The sequence below is a fragment of the Hirundo rustica genome, chromosome 34, assembly GCF_015227805.2.
Source record: "Hirundo rustica isolate bHirRus1 chromosome 34, bHirRus1.pri.v3, whole genome shotgun sequence".
Classification (NCBI taxonomy): Eukaryota; Metazoa; Chordata; class Aves; order Passeriformes; family Hirundinidae; genus Hirundo; species Hirundo rustica.
Window position 1 is genome coordinate 85,138 of NC_053483.1, and position 8,828 is coordinate 93,965.

Here is an 8,828-nt window from a genome sequence, read left to right on the forward strand (position 1 = left end):
TCGCAGTTTGTATGATCCCAGTCTCTATGGTTCTGATCCATACGCTGCCAGCCTGTGAAATCCCAGTCCGTGTGATCCCAGTGTGTACACTCCCAGTCTACAAGGTGCCAGTCCGCATGATCCCAGTCTGTCTGGTCCTGCATGGCACACACTCCAGGGGTGCCAGTCTCGGTGCCAGGCCCGGTTTCAGTCCCGGTTTCAGTCTTTGTCTCGGTCTCAGTCGCGGTGCCTGTGCAGTGCCGGTCTCAATTCTGTTGTTGGTTCTGGTCCTAGTGTCGGCCCGGCTCCCGGAGCAGTGTCGGTGTCAGTTCTTGTGTCAGTTCTGGTCCCAGTGTTGGTCTCAGTGCTGGTCCCAGAGCAGCGCCGCTCTTGGTGCCAGGCTCAGATCTGGTGTCGGTCTGAGTCTTGGTGCTGGTGCCGGTTCTGGTGCTGATTTCGGTCTCTGTCTTGGTCTCAATCAGGGAGATTTTAGGCCACTTTGGGTTATTTTAGGCAAAACTTGGGATGTTTAGGGTGGATTTTAGGCACCTTTGAATGATTGATGTTTGGCCAAACCTGGTGGATTTTAGGGTGGATTTTAGATCATTTTGGATTACTTTAGTACCATTTGGGTGATTTTAGGCCAAATCTGGTGGGGTATACTCCAATTTGGGTGATTTTTGGATAAGCGAGGCAGTTTTACCGTGGATTTTAGATAGTTTTAGATGAATTGAAGCCTATTTGCTTGGGGTTTAGACCCATTTGAGTGATTTTAGGCCAAATCTGGTGGGTTTTACAGGGGACTTTAGATCCCTTTGGGTGATTTACGCCAAACCAGGTATTTTCAGGGTGGATTTTATGCCCTTGGGTGAGATTTAAGGGTGATTTGAGGGCATTTTTGCATGGGTTTTCAACCAGTTTGGGCAATTTTACACCTCCTTGGTTGGATTTTAGACCCCTTTGGATTATTTTACCACTATTTGGCTGACTTAAGTCGGTACCACTGCCTTTCTTGGTCCCGGAGTGCTCCCAGTGCCAATCTCATTCTCGGTCCCAGTACCAGAGCAGTGCCAGTCTTGGATCCAGTGTTGGTCTGAGTCTCGGTGTAGGTGCCGGTTCTGGTGCTGATTATGGTCTCAATCTCGGTCTCGGTCTCGATTAGGGAGATTTTAGGCCAGTTTGGGTGATTTTAGGCAAAACTGGGGACGATTAGTATGGCTTTTAGGAACCTTTGGATTATTTTTGGCCAAATCTGGGGTGGTTTAGAGTGGATTTTGGATTATTTTAGTCCAATTTGGGTGATTTTAGGCAAAATCTGGTGTGTTTTACAGTGGACATCAGTTCCCTTTGGGTGATTTAAGCCAAACCAGGTATTTTCAGGGTGGATTTTATGCCCTTGGGTGAGATTTAAGGGTGATTTGAGGGCATTTTTGCATGGGTTTTCAACCAGTTTGGGCAATTTTACGCCTCCTTGGTTGGATTTTGGACCCCTTTGGATTATTTTACCACTATTTGGCTGACTTAAGGCCAAGTCGTGGGTTTAGGGTGGATTTTAGGCACCTCTGTTATTGAAATCTACTTTGTGGGGATTGCAAGCCTCTTTGGGTGATTTGAAGCCAAACCTGACCGGGTTTAGGGTGGATTTTCGGCCACTTTGGGCAATTTTAGGCTCTTTAGTGTGATTGTAGACCAAACCGGGCCCTTTTAGGACCGTGTGTCGCCTTGGCCGCACATTTTTCCCCTCAGAATTCCTGCTCTGTCCCTCACCCCGCCCCTTTCCCCTCACAGTTCCCGCCCTTTCCTTGACCCCGCCCCTTTCCCCTCACAGTTCCCGCCCTTTCTTTGACCCCGCCCCTTTCCCCTCACATTTCCCGCCCTTTCCTTGACCCTGCCCTCACCGTTCGGGGTTCAGAACGGGGCAGGAGGAGATGGGGGGAGGAAGAGTTGCCCCGAGCATAGTCCTAGTCACTGCCAGTATGATCCCAGTCTCTCCCAGCAGGGCCCCAGTCACTCCCACTTGCTCCCAGTGTGCCCCTGCATGGTCCCAGCTCCCCCCAGCACATAGCCAGTCTCTCCCAGTTTGATCCCAGTTACCGCCCCTATGGTCTGAGACATTCCCAATGTATCCCAGTGTCCCTGGACATTCTCATAGTCATTCCAAGGCAATCTAAGTTTCCCCTGTAAGTTTCCATTTCCCACAGAACCATCCCAGTTTTTCCCAGTTACTCACAGTTTCCTCCAGCATGACTCCAGTTTCTGGCAGTTGCCCAAAGTATAGTCCCAGTTGCTCCCAGTATGATCGCAGTTGTGATCCCAGTCTCCTCAGGATGCTTCCAGTACTTTCCAGTTCATCTCAGTCCACATTTTCCTGCAAACATATGCCCAGTAGCTCCCAGTAACCCCCAGTCAGGATCCATTCAGAGCCACTGTGATCCCAGTGGCTGGCAGTATGATCCCTTGTACCCAGTCACCCCCAGTATGACCCCAGTCATTCCCAGATACTGCCAGCATTATTCCAGTCCTGCCCAGAGTGACTTCCTGTCACTCCCAGTGTGGGTCTCGTTGCTACCAGTCAGTCCCAGTCTGATTCCAATGTGATCCCATTTCCTCTAAAATACTCCCAGCACTATTCCAGTCATTCCCAGTATGATGCCTGTCAGTTCCAGCAGGATCCCAGTATTACCCCAGCCTTTAATTTTAGGCCACTTTGGATGATTTTAACTGCATTTGGCTCATTTTAGGCTAAACCATGTGGATTTAAGGTGGATTTTAGGGCCCTTTGTGTCATTTGAGGCCACTTTGTAGTGATTTCAGGCCTCTTTGGGTGATTTCAGACCAAACGAGGTTGGGTTTAGGGTGGAATTTTGTCCCTTTTTGACATGGGCTCAGCTGCTCCCATTATCATCTAGTGTGGTTCCAGTTGCTCCTGCTTACACTCACGTGGTTTCAGTCTCTCCCAGTATATCCCAGTTGCTGCCAGCACGTTCCCAGCCACTCTCAGTTGCCTGCAGTTGCTCCCAGTCACCCTCAGTGCAGTCCCAGTTGCTGCCAGTATGATCCAGTATGATCCCAGTGTCCCCCAGCATGGTCGTGTTTGTTCCAAGAAGATTTTAGACCCGTTTGGGTGATTTTTGCCTAACTGGGCAGGATTAGTGTGGATTTTAGGCCCCTTGGGCATATTTTAGGCCAAATGTGTTGGGCTTTTGTCTCATTTGGGTGATTTTAGGATAAGCTGGGCAGTTTTAGTGTGCATTTTAGATACTTTTGGAGGATTTTAGGCCCATTTGCATGAGTTTTAGGTATGTTTAGGTGTTTGTAGGCCAAATCTGGTTGGTTTTTAGGGTGGACTTTAGGTCCCTTTGGGTGATTTTAAGGCAAACGTGGTACTTTTGGGGTGGATTTTAGGCCCATTTGGGAGATTTAAGGGGGATTCCAGGCCATTTTGTAGGGGTTTAAAACCAGTTTGGGCAGTCTTAGGCCCCTTTGGTTCGATGTAAGGCGGCTTTGGATGTTTTAACTGCATTTGGCAGACTTTAGGCCAAACCATGTGGATTTAAGGGGACTTTAGAGCCCTTTGTGTTATTTTTGAAATAAACAGGGCAAGGCCATCTGCTCCTTTTTTAATGCCTTTATTAGGCTCAGCTTCTGGCGGGGGTCCGACGGGTCGCGCACACAGCGCCGCTGCTGCTCCCAGGAGTGACGCGGAGGAGGAGATCTGCAGCTTTGTGCGCTGGTGCGCAGGCAGAGCCGGGGCTTCCGTCCTCGCGGGAGCACCAGGAGGCCTGCTCTTGGTTTGAAGCCAGGGCTCCTCTTGGCAGCCAGTGTCTCTGTTGGTTAGGGCGAGAGGTTAAAAAGGTCTAGGGAGATAACTCTATTTGTTCCTCAGCCAGGAGTGTTATTTAAATCCTTTGATTCCGTGGTTTTAGGATTTTCCTTTGCTGAGCTGTGCAAGATGTCCTCTCATTTGCGTACAAGCTCTGATGTCACTCCTCCTCCTCATGGATCTGGGTGCCATTTCCTAGGAAACAGCAGAGGTGATACCCGACGAAAAGAGGGATTTTAACAACAGAATCATTAACAACAGGTAATTAGAGCTTTGAAAACATTCAAGCCAAAGAATGGTTCCGCAAGAAAAGAAAACAACCCGTATGCATCACCGAAATGCTTCACTACAATACCAGCTTGTGTTGATCATATTTCAAGAGCTGGGTTAAACGTGATGTAATTGTGCCATCAACCCACTTGAACCCAACCTTTCTTTAATAATTGCCATCCCCAGAGGGGTCCGCAGAGGGGGAGGTTGGATTGGGGACGCTCTGGGGACTCGGGGTTCCAGATGGCAGCATCCTCCTGGCTGGGATACGGGAAAGCCAAGTCCAGCCCTGCAGCTTTCCAGGATATTCCCACCCAGGAAAGGTCCCCGGGGGAGCCTCGGTGGCCCCTGGGCCAGGAGAGGACTGGGGAGGATTTTCCACGCTGGCACCGGGATGGTGGGAGCTGTTTCCAAGTGCCCAAGGAGGGTTGTGGCAGTCAAGCAGAGATCTCCCAATGCTCTGCCTCTTTTCTTGGCCTGATCCGCGGGATCCGATGGCGTGTGCCTGTCCCTGGAGCTGTAGCCGGTGTTTGGAATAAACGCTGAGGGCCGTGCGTGACGTGGCCACCCAGGTCCTTGTCACTCGGGCTGTTCCCTGCCCAGACGGATTCCCTGGAGTTGGGGGCTGTGTCCTGGTGTTGTGGGGCTCCCCAGCATGAGAATGCGGGAATGGTTTGGGTTGGAAGGGACCTTAAAGCCCACCCAGTGCCAGCCCTGCCGTGGCAGGGACACCTGCCACTGTCCCGGGGTGCTCCAAGCCCCGTCCAGCCATGTCCAAAGGCAGCAGCCAGGCAGAAATGCACTCACCTGGCTGGGGCTGTGAGCTCCTCTGACACCAGCATGATGACAGATGCCATAGAATTCCATAGAATTCCATGTTTCCAAGGGAAACTGCCCCAGAGAGCCCCAGAATCCTGGAGGATTCCCTCTCCAGGGTGGGAGGGTGCTGGAACCCTGAGGAGCCCCCCAGTTGCCCATTTTCCTGACTTTGAGGCCCCTTACCAAGCTCCTGTCCCTGTCCTCAGTGAATTCTCCAGCCAGGAGGGGACTGCCCTGCTCCAGAGCAGCTATCCTGACAGCAATGCTGAGGGAGCTGCCTGGGCACCCCTGCGATGCGGCTGGGACCCCCAGAGACCCCAGCCCAGCATAACTGAGCCACCCTAGATGCACCTGTAAACCAGTGTCAAAGGCTGAAATTCCCCCAAAGCATCAGAAAGTTGCTGGAACCCTTTTCCACGGCTGATTTCTGCAGGTTTTCATCCTTTTTTGTTTGCACCTGCACAGCTCTGCCAGCCCTCACCTTGCCAAAGAAATGCAATTCTAAAAAATGATAACTGAGAGTGACCAGGACCGAGTTAAAAAATAAAAGAAACAGGGCGAGATGGTTTATTTGGTGTCAATGATGTCACCTGCACAGCTCCCGCCATGGGCACCGTGCGGGTGGGTGAGAGGCTGGACATGAGGCCAAAGGTGCCCTGGGCTGAGCCCCAGCGTGGGCAGCGGCTGCGGGGGGATTCTGCCCCTGGGCCCCGCTCAGGTGAGAGGCCAGCTGCAGGATGGGAGCTGCTGGGGCGAGCCCAGAGGAACTGGAGCCGCTCTGGAGCTGGGCTGGGAGAGCTGGGAATGTTCCCCTGGAGAAGGGAAGGATGCAGGGTGTGATAAACGCCGATCACTTGTTTTAAAATTTTAAAAGTTTAATAGTAAATAAGATGGTTATAAAAATAGAATTAGAGTAAAAAATTGAACAGTTTTAGAGTTAGGACAATACAAGACAATAAAAACAAAGTTACAGACATCTGGGTGCCTCTCCCGAGCTACAAGCTCTGAAGAAGGACCCCTGTTAACAAAAAATTATCTCTTAAAAGCAATAGCCTGTTGAATATTCATACAATTTATACATAATGCATAAATTCCATTCTAACTAAGAATTGTCTCTGGTTAGTATCACTTTTTTCCTTTAATCTCTATGGCGTCCACCAGGCTGAGAGAAGCAGGAGGAGCTGGTCTCTTCTGATAAGAAAGTAGTAAATGCTTTCTTCTTTGAAAGATTTATATTTTCCTGTGGTTGGTACATAAAAACTACATTTTAACTACAAAACTACATTTACCATACTATCAAAATATTAATACCACATTAACAATTAGCACAACATAACACATATAGTAAATATCTTGTGTAGAGCCATATAATATGCACTTTTCACAATCCTCCCTCTTTCTTTTTATAATTAATTTGGCTCGAGCAATATTCATTGTTTTTTAGCTTTCATTATTCGCTCATTTTTTTCACAAATCAATCTCGCTTCTTTGAAGGGGTCTTCTATATTATTTTGTTTCTTTAACACCATAATCCTTTGTGGTGGTGTTGTTGTAGGCAACTTTGGTCCATGTTCACTAATTGCATGCCTTGTACTACACTGGTGATGAGCCGAATGAAACAGGGAATCAAACAAGGAAGAAATATTAAACCAGCTGTAGCGCATAAAAGGAAGAAGCCTAACTTTTTCCACCATTCTGCTCCTAACACATTATCCTACTAGCTAGTATTTAGCATTGATTCCCACTTTTGAACTGGTACCTGGGCGATTTTTCTGATATCATTGACTATGTCCAGGACGGCATCTCCATTGTCATTTATTTTTAAACAACAATCTGATGTATTGAACTTTCCACAAACACCCCCTTCTTCAGCTAACAAATAGTCTAAAGCTAACCTATTCTGATACACAGCCGCTCTTGTTTGGGTTTGTTGCCTTGATATTAATTCTATTGCCTGACCAGTTTCGTTCGTTATTATCTCTACAGCGGCCTGAAGTCTTATAATACGATTTAGCATATAAATTGGGGTTCGATATCCCCAACTCCCATCTTGTGCCCAGGTGGCTGGCCCATATGTTTCTAGTATGCGTTCAGGGGGCCATTCTTCATCTCCCCATTTTTGGAATCCTCCAATCAATTCTCTTTTGTTTCTCTTTAGATCCTCATAAGCTGGTATCCCTAATTGATCTCAATCAGGTCCTGGTAAAAAAAAAATCCTGGCTGTATAATTCCCAGAGTGCAGCTCCCTTTCCACTGGGAGGGGAGTTTTGGGTATGCTCTTTTTCCACATATCCAAAATAAGCCGTCTGGAGCTTTCCAGTAGTCAAATTTTTGTTGATCTATATTCTCCCAAAATTTGGAAATTTCTGGGATGCCATAGTAAGGATTTTTACTTGTATCATTACATTGAAAAAGGTTTGTTTTGTTGTCATACTTACAATTCACTTTCTTTGCTTTTTCTTGGGTCCAATACACGGTTGGTGCTTCTGGGACCCACTATACAGAAGTTCCATTACTAACCTTGTGTCTTTTACAGGGTGTTTTTCCTACTTCATAGAGGAAGATTTTCCCAGTGCGCCAGAGACATTCTTCCCCTATCACTGTTGAGCTTAAAATCCACCCTTCTGGTCTGTTTTCTCCACTTGTACTTGCTTGGTTCCATTTTAGAAGCTCAATTGGGCCTAAGCTGCTGCCTTTCCATGGCCATTCTTCTGACATCAAAGCCCCTCCACAGACCCAACAATTGGTTATGTTAAGTTCCTTACTTATTCTTTCTCCTAATTCTACAAACTGATTTTTACCCATCCTTGAGATATCTATTTCTTTCTCTAATTGCTGTTCAAGTTTGGTATACAAATTGTTGATGGAAATTGGCACAGGCTTAGGTGGTTTTACTGATTTAGCCTTTTTGCTTATCAACTGCTCTTTTACCAAATCTGGTGCTTTTTTCCCAGTAATGTAGGTAAAACAAATCCATCTCTCCTCTTTTGGGCACTGACTTCCCATCCTGCTTCCACTTGTTCCTAAGTTCTCTGCAATCCAGTACTTTTTCCCTTTATGTATGCAATTGCCCAATTTGGATGGGTTGTAACAGTGGCTGTTGACATGAGTGTGAGAAATGAAAAAAGAACCTCGGTGTCTTTCCATGTACAGCTTTTGGTAACATCTGTAACATGGCCTTGTCGATATCCCAAAAGGGAGAAGACAAAAATTGAGTGACAGAAAAAGGAGTAACAGAGGTCCAGTATGGCTTATACTCCCACCTTCCATGCCTATGGGGTTGCAACCCACAGCAGGTGTATTTGATCTTCTTGGTGGTGAATACAGAGGCCAATCTGGTCTTGCCCTCTATTTCCTTGTCACTTCCTCTTAGCTAATTTCCAGACAAATCATTTTTGACACTCTTTAACTGTCGTTTACCACTGTTCTTCAGGTATCTCCCATTCAACAGGCACTAATAATTCCCATCCACAAAACAAAGTTATTATTTCAGTTTCTTCGAATTCTATTTGGATAGGAGATCGATTTGGTCCTTGACACTTCCTGCAACGAGAACGTCGCTTGTGTGAACTACAATACTAATTCTTCCCACAATCTAAACATTTACATTTAACCCAGCTAGCATGTCTGGTATTTGGGTGGATCAAACAAGGTATTTGGTCTGACACTGATGGAAGTTACAACTCCTCTTCCTCCTTGTATAAATCACAGGCTAAGGCGTGAATACAAGAGTTCTCTGTCCGAAACAGTCCTGATCCTCCTGTTTGGAGTGGAAGTATTCCTCCCCAAGGAGGGTATCTGAGGCGTCTCAAAACTTGTCCAGACGGAACTTGAAACCACTGATATAAGCTTGGCCTTATCTCCCAATTAGGTGTGATCCTGGGTATGTTTCTTGGATCATTTGGGTCTTCCCAGTTCATTACCACCCAGTCCCCGT